Below are 10600 nucleotides of genomic sequence, written 5' to 3' on the forward strand. Positions count from 1 at the left end.
TAATACACGCCCGATAAAAAAGTGGTTGATTGTTTAAAAACTTTTAACATTTCCACAAACTCTTCCATCAAATCCCAATCATAATCCGAAACCGGATTTTTTCCTTTTGAAATTGTGTCGTAAAATAATTGTAAAGCGATTCTTTGACGTGTCAAACTTTCAAACATCATACATGTTGAACTCCATCTAGTGTTAACATCCCAATGAGGACTGTATGGAGTTACGTTTATGGAAATGGCAAACTTTCGATATTTTTCCATTGTAGCTTTATTTTTTCCAAAAACTCTAGTTAACACAGTTTTGAATTTTTCAATCGTCGAATCTATCATTTTTAAACCATCTTGTACCGCAAGATTAATAATGTGACAAACACATCTAGTATGAAAAAACGAGCCATCCAAAATAGGTTTATATTTTGCAATTAATCTTTTTGCCGCGACGGTATTATTACTTGCATTGTCAAACGAAATAGAGAAGATTTTGTCGCGTAAATTATAAGTCTCTATAACGCTTACTAAAATTGCAAATAATCATGCCCCCGTGTGAGGATGCGCAAAAAGTTCAAAAGCAATAACTCGTTTGTTCATTACCCAAGTAGTGGGATCTATCCAATGTGCCGTGACAGCAAGATAGCTTTTGGGACAACTACCGGTGGAGGACCAAACATCACACGTTAAAGAAACACGGGTTTTTATATTTAAAAATCCCAATTGCATATCTTTTTTGGCTATATCCCAATACTTTAAAGCATCACGTCTAAGAGAAGTGCGACTTACTTGCCGGTATTGTGGTTGCATTTTTTCCCACAAAATCCTTGTTAATCGTGGGTTGTCGAAGTGGCTGAAAGGCAAGCCCTCTTGAATGACGAACTTGCAAAAGCTTTCACGAATGTCATCATTGTTGTAAATAAAGATCGAACCGTCGGGAGTAATATTTGGTTGATCCGGATCGCCTTGACCTTTTACAACCGGACACGTTTTTGTTGTATGACTCCTCAACGTACTATTGCCATCTTTTCCCAAAAACATCCCGCATTGCTTGCACCTTGCTTTTTCTTTCCCGTTCGACAACAAACACAAATCGTAATGTTCCCAAACATCTTTACTCCGAGTGGTTGGTAAGATTTTAACCACCGTTGCATCCGACTCTTGAGCCGCGGTAGAATTTCGGGAGCTCATTTCTTGGAAGATTATGAAAATAAAAGTATAAAGTAGAAGTAGAAAGTAGTAGAAATGTGTGTAAAATGTAAATGGAGCAAATAGGTTGTATTTATATGTGTTTGGAAGGGCAAAAAAGTCAAGAAAAGTCAAACTAGCCGTTTTTTCCCCTTTCCAACGGCTATAAAAAAAAAATTCAAATTTCCGAAATTTCAACGGTCAAAAAAAAAAACCGGATCGGATCCGGTTTGAACCGAATCCGGTTCTCAATCCGAGGGTCAATCCGAAATGCTGTCCGAATACGCAATCCGGTTTCGATCCGGTGGCCGGTTTAATCCGATCTGGTTCGGTCAAAACCGGTTTTGACCAAATCCGGTTTTCGGATCGGATCGGATCCTAGAGCCCAATCCGGTTTTTGTGCCCATCTCTATCTACCGTACTTATCATACTCTCTCTTGTTGTTCACCGAAATTAGGCGCTACGTCAAGTTGATGTCAATAATTTGTTCTTAAATGGACATATTAGTAAGACAGTTTCTATGGAATAACCATCGGGCGCCATAGACTCCCGCTTCCCCACGCATATGTGTCATTTAAAAATCGCCCTTTAAGGGTTAAAAACGGCTCCTAGAACCTGTTTTCAACGTCTCAGTTCCTTTTTTCTTCAAGTTGGATTCATGTGCAGTAGAGACGATCCTTCTTTGTTTATGTTTAAATGTGGGTCTTGCATTCTATATCTTCGTGTTTATATTGACGATATCATTTTAACAGTAAACAATAAGGCTTCCATTGTCAATTTGATTAATCGATTGCCTCAGGAATTTGGCATCAAGGACTTGGGGAAGTTAAGTTATTTTTTGGGTCTTGAGGTTATCTATACCTCCGATGGCTTATTTCTCACTCAAACAAAATATGCCTTGGATATTTTATAACATCTCATTTAAAATAGAATAATTAAATAATAAACGCAGAACCCCGAGAAGTAATTTTTATTATTTCTTTATATTATTATGGCCCAAAAATCAAATAATAATTATCGGGATGTTAGTTTCGAGGGTTAAAGTGTAACTAATGGACTTATTTTGAAAAGGTTTTGTAAGAGGAGGGGCTATTTGGTATCATTTGGACCTAATATAAAAGAATTTATGGAAGCAGGGGTTAAAGAGTAGATATTTGACTTTAATTGAAGGATTTTGGATGGCTAGGGCTAAAAGGGTAAGTTATGTACTTAGGTTGTAAAGAATTCATCATGGAGGGGCCATTTGGTAACTTTTGGGCTTAATTTGAAAGTAAAGGGAGAAGGATGAACCAAATGTGGTATTATGGGGCGAAGTTTCATGAAGCCGGATATATAATCGTTACCACCCGGTAACCCTAACCCTAAACTTCTAAACACCAGTCGCCACCTCCTTCCTTCATCTTCCGGCTACCACCACTCTCTCTCTCTCTCTCTCTCTCTCTCTCTCTCTCTCTCTCTCTCTCTCTCTCTCTCTCTCTCTCCTCCATTCTCCGCCGCTGTCACCCCTCCAACCGATAGCCGCCATCTTCACCCCATAATAAACGTCGTGAGCCTTCAGCGGAGCCGTGCATTGTCGCCGTTGTCCGATACATCGAAGTTGTGAACCGTCGGGAGCTGGCGAAGACCGTTGATCCGAGTGCAACCAATGAAATCTGCAATTCCAACTGCAAAGGGAAAGCATCTGTGAGTATGTAAATCATGTGAACTGACATGTAGAACCCCATGGAATTGGCAAACAGAAATATACTGTATGCTATCGGATTTTCAGTGCCCATAATAGCAGTTCCAGCGGTGTGTCGTTTAATAGAAGCGGTAATATTTGTGGTAGATGATAATGTATTATTGCCTGCGGATGGAATGGAATCATCTTGCCAAGCATCTCCGGGAGGACTAAGTGCTGGTTGATATGTTGCAGTTGTGATCAGAATAACAACCACAAGAAGCGTATTTCTTACTATGCTAGGAGATTCGTTAAGGTTATTGTATTTGAAGTAGTCTAACATAGCTCAAGCTGGAGATCGAGGGTTTTCAGGTCTTGTGTCAGGATGGTTTGGTCTTTCTTCTTGTGGATATGTTGGAGATTGTATGTTTTCAGACTTTAAAGCTCCCGCTTGGACAAGAATCTCCTCAATTTCCCGATCACCAGCTTCACTTTGGAACGTTAGTAGCATATCAAGAGGAGTTAAACCTCTTTTGTTTAAGGAATTCAACTCAATCTTATCCTTGCTGATAACTTGCCCGTTAAGTAGAAAGTCAACCACCTATCAAAAACATAAACTTTGACCTAAAGACTTGAGGTACACTAGACAAAAGATAGCTAACCTACGTACCTCATATTGCTTCATCGAGACGGAAAGGTGTAAGATTGTATTGCCGTGAATGTCCTTAGAATTCAGAAGATCTTCCTTGTTTACTTGCTTCAGATGCTGAATCAAAACTTGGAAAGCTTCGAATTGGTTGTTCTTCACTGCTAGTTGGAGTGAAGTCTCAAGTCGCGCAGTCGTACAGTCCACAGAATCCAAGCTCGCCAAAAGCAACTCTCTCACAATTTCAACTTTACCTTTGACCACAGCCAAATGAAGAGGAATTTTTCAGTCTTTTCCTTTGATCAAACACAAACCAAGGTCAACTTTGAGAAGATCCTTCACAATTTCGGCATGCCCACAAGCAGCTGCTATGTGCAAAGGGGTAAAAAGGAATGACGTAAGCAATGACATAAGAAGCCATTATTAAAAAGGATACATTATTGAAGACATGTGGCCTTTCAATATAGAAAGGATTTGTAATTATTTAGGTTTTGTCTTTTATAATTATTGTATGCAAAGTGTCGGTAGTATAGTAAAATAAAGTATGTAAGACCTTCAATACTCTAGGGGGCATTAATGTAAATAGGTTTGTCATATTGCAATCAACCGATTGCAATTCTATTATTGTACTCGGCTCCTTTGAGCCTATAAATAGGGCCTTTGCCCATATGGAATGGATAAGCTAAAATTGAGTGTTAAAGATTTGAGTTGATCTCAATCTTCTTCTGTTGAAATAGTTCGTCTATTTCTGAATAGCAGAACCCTATCCAAACATATCTATATATTCATATAAACATATCAAACCCAGACAATCAATCCATCGTCAATCCATTCCGACGCATCATTCAGGTATATTCTGTCTTAATTTTATTAATTTCGCCATGTTTTTCAATTTGGTATCAGAGCTAAGTAACGTTCTTATTATTCTTATTACTAGTTTGCATATTCAATCTATCGTTAATAAGAATATATGCATATGCAGCATCATAAACATGATAAGCATCATAAACATGATAAACATCATAAACATGATAATGAATAACCATTGTTTTTAAATATTCATATTTAAAAAAAGTTATCAACAATTTAAATATTTATCGTAAGAAGATTTAATACCATAAATATGTCTCAAGATATTTTCAATTGTTAAATTACTTTTATTTCTTCATGATATTATCATTCCGAGTTGTTTTAACTATTAATTCTACAAAATTTGAAATTTTTATTAAAATAATACTCGTTATTAATAATCAAATTAATCAAATTCATGCTTAAAATATATATTTATGTCTAACAAAATTTTGATGAATTGTATTCCTAATAGAAATATTATTTTAAGAATACAACAAATCCAAGAATCTATAAATAATTCTAAGAAAAATCTCAAGGATTCTTACAAACCTAATAATCAAGGTACGATTTTAAACAATAACCATATTCATGATGTTAGATATTTCATAAGAACTAGTATTAAAATCCGTTATAAGCAAATACGTCGTCTAAAAACAAAACTATTTGTATTTTAAAACGTATGTCTTTTAAACATTATTATAATAACCACTACTATTTTTAAATAAATTTTAATCGTAACTTTAAATCTAAAACGAAACTAAACCATTATTATTATAAAATTATAATCATGAGTTTTTCAAGCCTAGATACAAATAAACAAGAATTAAAATTTTTTCGTAAAACATTGAAACAATCTAAAAAATTTCTTTTAGACTTAAAAATAGATTCTGACATATCAATGATAAATTGTATATCTAATATTGAAGCAATACATATAATAAATAATAGTATAAATTGGAAACAAGAACAAATAAAAAATCTTGAAGATAAAATAACAAAATTAATTTGTTAAATATGATAGAAAAAACAACTACTTCACTAGAAAAAAGAAACTAAAAATTTTATTTTTAATACACACAATATATGGAAACTTTACAAGAAAAAGTAGAAACACTAACTAAATTATTTGCAGCACTAGAAATTCCATCTGAAACTTAAGAAAATAATATAGAAATAGAAAATAATTCAGATGATAATGATGCAGAAGTAATATATGATTTTTCTTCAGATGATGAAAACCCTTATACAAATCCATATAGAGATTCACAAAACAATTTTGGATTAAAACGAAAACAATCATATGTTGAAGATGATTATCAAAGTCAATATATTTATGGACCACCTTCATTAGAAGAAAATTTTTTATATAGACAGGGAATGGTTAAAAATAAACAAAACAAATGGGAAAAAATACCTCCTCAATACATACCTAAATTATTTACATTTCCAACAAATTCAGATATTCTTTTTATTGATTGTGACCAAAATCCTGAAGCAAAAACTCAAGAATGGAGTAATAAAATGGGAGTACAAATTCAGTTAACCGAAGAATTAAGAAATTTACACCCAAAACATTTTCTTAATTATATCATTCATAAAACACAAGGTAACGCATATCGTTTCCTTTCATCTCTTGATGAAACCAAAACAATGATGATAGCCACCACTGATGCTATGGAAACATTTAAAAATGTATTAAGCCGTCTTATTCAGGAATTCATAGGAAAACAAATTGAAGATAAAATATCAAAAGAAGCTTTTCAATTAGAATCACTATGGCATTTAACTAATTTACGAATTTGTAATATGTGTTATTTAGAACCATTTATATGCGAATATTCCGAACATTATTATAATTTAGATCCCACTAGAAAAAAGGCAGCGCTAGATATGTTCTATCAAAAACTACCATCATCAGTAAGCCAAAGTGTAATAAAAGATTTCCAAGAAGCATTACAACAAAATAAAGTTGCAGACACCTTAGGAGCACGAATAAGCATATTAAAAGCATCGATGCAGAAAAAATGTTTAGAACAAAAAACAGCACAAGATGCAAAAATAGATTTATGTTGTGATATCCTTTCTAACAAAGTAAATCAATATGGTTGTAAAGAAAAACAACAAAGTAAAAAGAAAATTTGGAAAAAACAAACTTATAAACCCAAATATAAAGAATATTATAAACAAGGGGAAAGAAAATATTTCCGAAATAGAAAACAATATAAACAAAAATATCAATCCAAAACAAATTATTGCCCATCAAATAAAAAAGACTGTAAATGTTGGATATGTCAAGAAGAAGGACACAAAGCTTATGAATGCCCAAAGAAGAATAAAAAAGAAAAAGAAACAAATATATTAAAAATTGCATACGACCTTGGATACGAACCCATAGAAGATTCAGATATAAATTCAGATATAGATATTTATGCATATACAACTGATTCTGATTCAGATGCAGGTACATAATCCTATGGAAAAAGTATTACTAGAATTAGAACTTGAGGGAAACCTCATATCTAATCTATCTGGAATATACATTGCTAAAGCATACAATGGTATGAAAGTACCATCTGAAGTAAACAATAATAAAGTATACAGTGATATGAATATATCACCAAAAGCATACAGTGATATGAATATATCACCAAAAGCATACAGTGATATGAATATATCACCAAAAGCATACATTGATATGAAAATTCTCATATCATCATTCGAAACAAACAAATTTCAGCAATTATTCAGGTACCCAAGAGACGCAGATATTCAATCCATAGATATATTGAAATGGAAGCAATCATGAAGCAAATCAAACACCAGTTCAAACAAAAAGAAGAGCAAGAAGCATCATTAGTCAGACAACTCGAAGCAGTCAGACGAGAAAAAGAACAACTACGACAAACAATACAAATTCTATCATCCCAATCAGTACCTAAAGAAGAAGCAGCTAGCAGTTCAACAACGAAGCAACCAAAAGAAGACATTCAAGAAATTTCATCCGATGATAGTCAGCCACAAACAATGCTCAAGTCAGAAAAACAACCTATAATACAAAATCCAGAAGAATATCCACCACTTCAAGCAGATCAAAATATAAAGAAATGGTACGTGATTTTCAACGGAGAAAACAAAGGAGTATATGACAATTGGGGAATTTCCAGTTCATATATTCTTGGAAGAAATATTATTCACAAAAGTTACAAAACAAAAAATGAAGCAGGAGCCGCATACAACGAAGCATACAAAGCAGTAATAAAAGATAACGTAGAATGTTCAAAAACAGTTCTCCTAACACCACAAAAACCTATGACCAGCTTCACACCACAAAAACCTGTATCCATCCCAAGATCCCTTAACCAATTAAATGCAAAAATTGTCCTTGAATCCATTCTATCAACCAAAGAAAAGGAAGCCATGAAAAAACCATCTGCCAAAAAATTCGCTGAATTATGGGATAGCCTCGTTTCCTACACCGAGGTCCATTCTTTAATGGGCTTTTACCCAGTAGCCAGGCGCCCAGGCCCTAAAGCAGTTTTCCTAGCCGATTTATCAGATCCTATGACTTTATGGGATTATTTTATTCATGGATTCATCGACACTATCTATCTAGAAGGCACCAATTTACATTGCATCAGCGAATTCCCCTCTGCTGTGCAAACTATCATTAGAAATTATAAAATACGCTTTGCAAAACAAGAAAGAGGATTATTCATCAAAATTCATTCTAGCTACCCAATTTTTGATGAAGATTCTCAACTAATTGTCCCAAGTATTACTTTTGCAAACATGGGAATAAGCAACGGCTCAAAACCAACAAAAGATGATCTACCCCGTGAATCACCAACACAAGAGCATCTAATCTTTGCACTTGCCGGTGTTTATTTAGCATCATCACGCATTGGCAACGGTAAAGATCAAAGGTCAAGAATCAGAGTAAATTATGCTAGTAAAACTTTCATTATCTACTCTTTAACAGACAATGAAATCACTCCGGAAGCAATGAAAGCAATTGAAACATTCGAACAACCTTTCGAAAAATTTTCTCATCAACTGGCTGAATTACCCGATGATATCAAGAAAACAACTTTGCAAACATATTATGCATGCTCCAAGACACAATTGCAGTTACTGTTCAGAAAACACAGAAGAAACACCATTCATGGAAGATTAACGTCAGCCATGACACAAGCAAACATTATTCAAAAACATGTCTTTTCGGAGGCGGGAGGAATGACGTAAGCAATGACATAAGAAGCCATTATTAAAAAGGATACATTATTGAAGACATGTGGCCTTTCAATATAGAAATGATTTGTAATTATTTAGGTTTTGTCTTTTATAATTATTGTATGCAAAGTGTGGGTAGTATAGTAAAATAAAGTATGTAAGACCTTCAATACTCTAGGGGGAATTAATGTAAATAGGTTTGTCATATTGCAATCAACCGATTGCAATTCTATTATTGTACTCGGCTCCTTTGAGCCTATAAATAGGGCCTTTGCCCATATGGAATGGATAAGCTAAAATTGAGTGTTTAAGATTTGAGTTGATCTCAATCTTCTTCTGTTGAAATAGTTCGTCTATTTCTGAATAGCAGAACCCTATCCAAACATATCCATATATTCATATAAACATATCAAACCCAGACAATCAATCCATCGTCAATCCATTCCGACGCATCATTCGGGTATATTCTGTCTTAATTTTATTAATTCCGCCATGTTTTTCAATTTGAATGACGTAAGCAATGACATAAGAAGCCATTATTAAAGAAGACACATTATTGAAGACATGTGGCCTTTCAATATGAAAAGGAATTTGTAATTATTTATGGTTTTGTCTTTTATAATTATTGTATGCAAAGTGTCGGTAGCATAGTAAAATAAAGTATGTAAGACCTTCAATACTCTAGGGGCATTAATGTAAATAGGTTTGTCATATTGCAATCAACCGATTGCAGTTCTATTATTGTACTCGGCTCCTTTGAGCCTATAAATAGGGCCTTTGCCCATATGGAATGAACAAGCTAAAATTGAGTGTTTAAGATTTGAGTTGATCTCAATCTTCTTCTGTTGAAATAATTCGTCTATTTCTGAATAGCAGAACCCTATCCAAACATATCCATATATTCATATAAACATATCAAACCCAGACAATCAATCAATCGTCAATCCATTCCGATGCATCATTCAGGTATATTCTGTCTTAATTTTATTAATTCCGCCATGAGGAATGACGTAAGGCATGACAAAAGAAAGAATTATTAAAGAAGAAGACATCTTTGAAGATAACGATGCATTATAGACGATAATAATTCTATTTTGTCTTTTATAATTATAGAGTGTCGGTAGTGTGTAACATTATTATAATGTGACATAAAGTCTTATGTAAAGTAGTTTGTCTTCTTGCAATCATACGATTGCAATAATGTAAAGATACCGTGTGTAAACGGCTCTTTAGAGCCTATATAAAGGGCTTTGCCCTTAGTGAATAAAGCAGAGTGATTTGTGATTATAAGATTTGAGTTGTTCTCAATCTTCTTCTGTTGAAATAGATTTTCTATTTCTGAATAGCAGAACCCTATCTAAACATATCCATATATTCATATAAACATATCAAACCCAGACAATCAATCCATCGTCAATCCATTCTGACGCATCATTCAGGTATATTATGTCTTAATTTTATTAATTCCGCCATGTTTTTCAATTTGGTATCAGAGCTAAGTAACGTTCTTATTATTCTAATTACTAGTTTGCATATTCAATCTATCGTTAATAAGAATATATGCATATGCAGCATCATAAACATGATAAGCATCATAAACATGATAAACATCATAAACATGATAATAAATAACCATTGTTTTTAAATATTCATATTTAAAAAAGTTATCAACAATTAAAATATTTATCGAAAGAAGTTTTAATACTATAAATATGTCTCAAGAAATAGAAAACTCACCAATAGTTATTAATAACGAAGAAAATGAATCTGGATACACTTTTGATGCTTTAATTAATAAAAATAACATCAACAAAGACGCTATAAGAAAATCAAATTTCACACTATTCGAAAGACACAATTTTAGATATAACACATTTAAAAATTTCTTTTCTAGAAAAAATATTATATATTATGGAAAAATTATAGGAGAACAAGCAATACCTATAGAATTAACTCAAGGAAATATTACTATACCCATAATAAATAAACAACAAATTAGAAATAGATTATCTCATATTAAAGAAATAGATAGAATAA

General features: G+C 33.1%; 1 pseudogene; it reads right to left on the reverse strand.

The window, feature by feature from the left end:
* Positions 1-2674: 2674 nt before the first annotated feature.
* On the reverse strand, positions 2675-3892 carry LOC145122874 (uncharacterized; annotated as a pseudogene).
* Positions 3893-10600: the final 6708 nt, after the last annotated feature.

Source organism: Lactuca virosa, chromosome 1 (assembly GCF_052849685.1).
Source record: "Lactuca virosa cultivar CGN04683 chromosome 1, Lactuca_virosa_CGN04683_v6, whole genome shotgun sequence".
Classification (NCBI taxonomy): domain Eukaryota; kingdom Viridiplantae; phylum Streptophyta; class Magnoliopsida; order Asterales; family Asteraceae; genus Lactuca; species Lactuca virosa.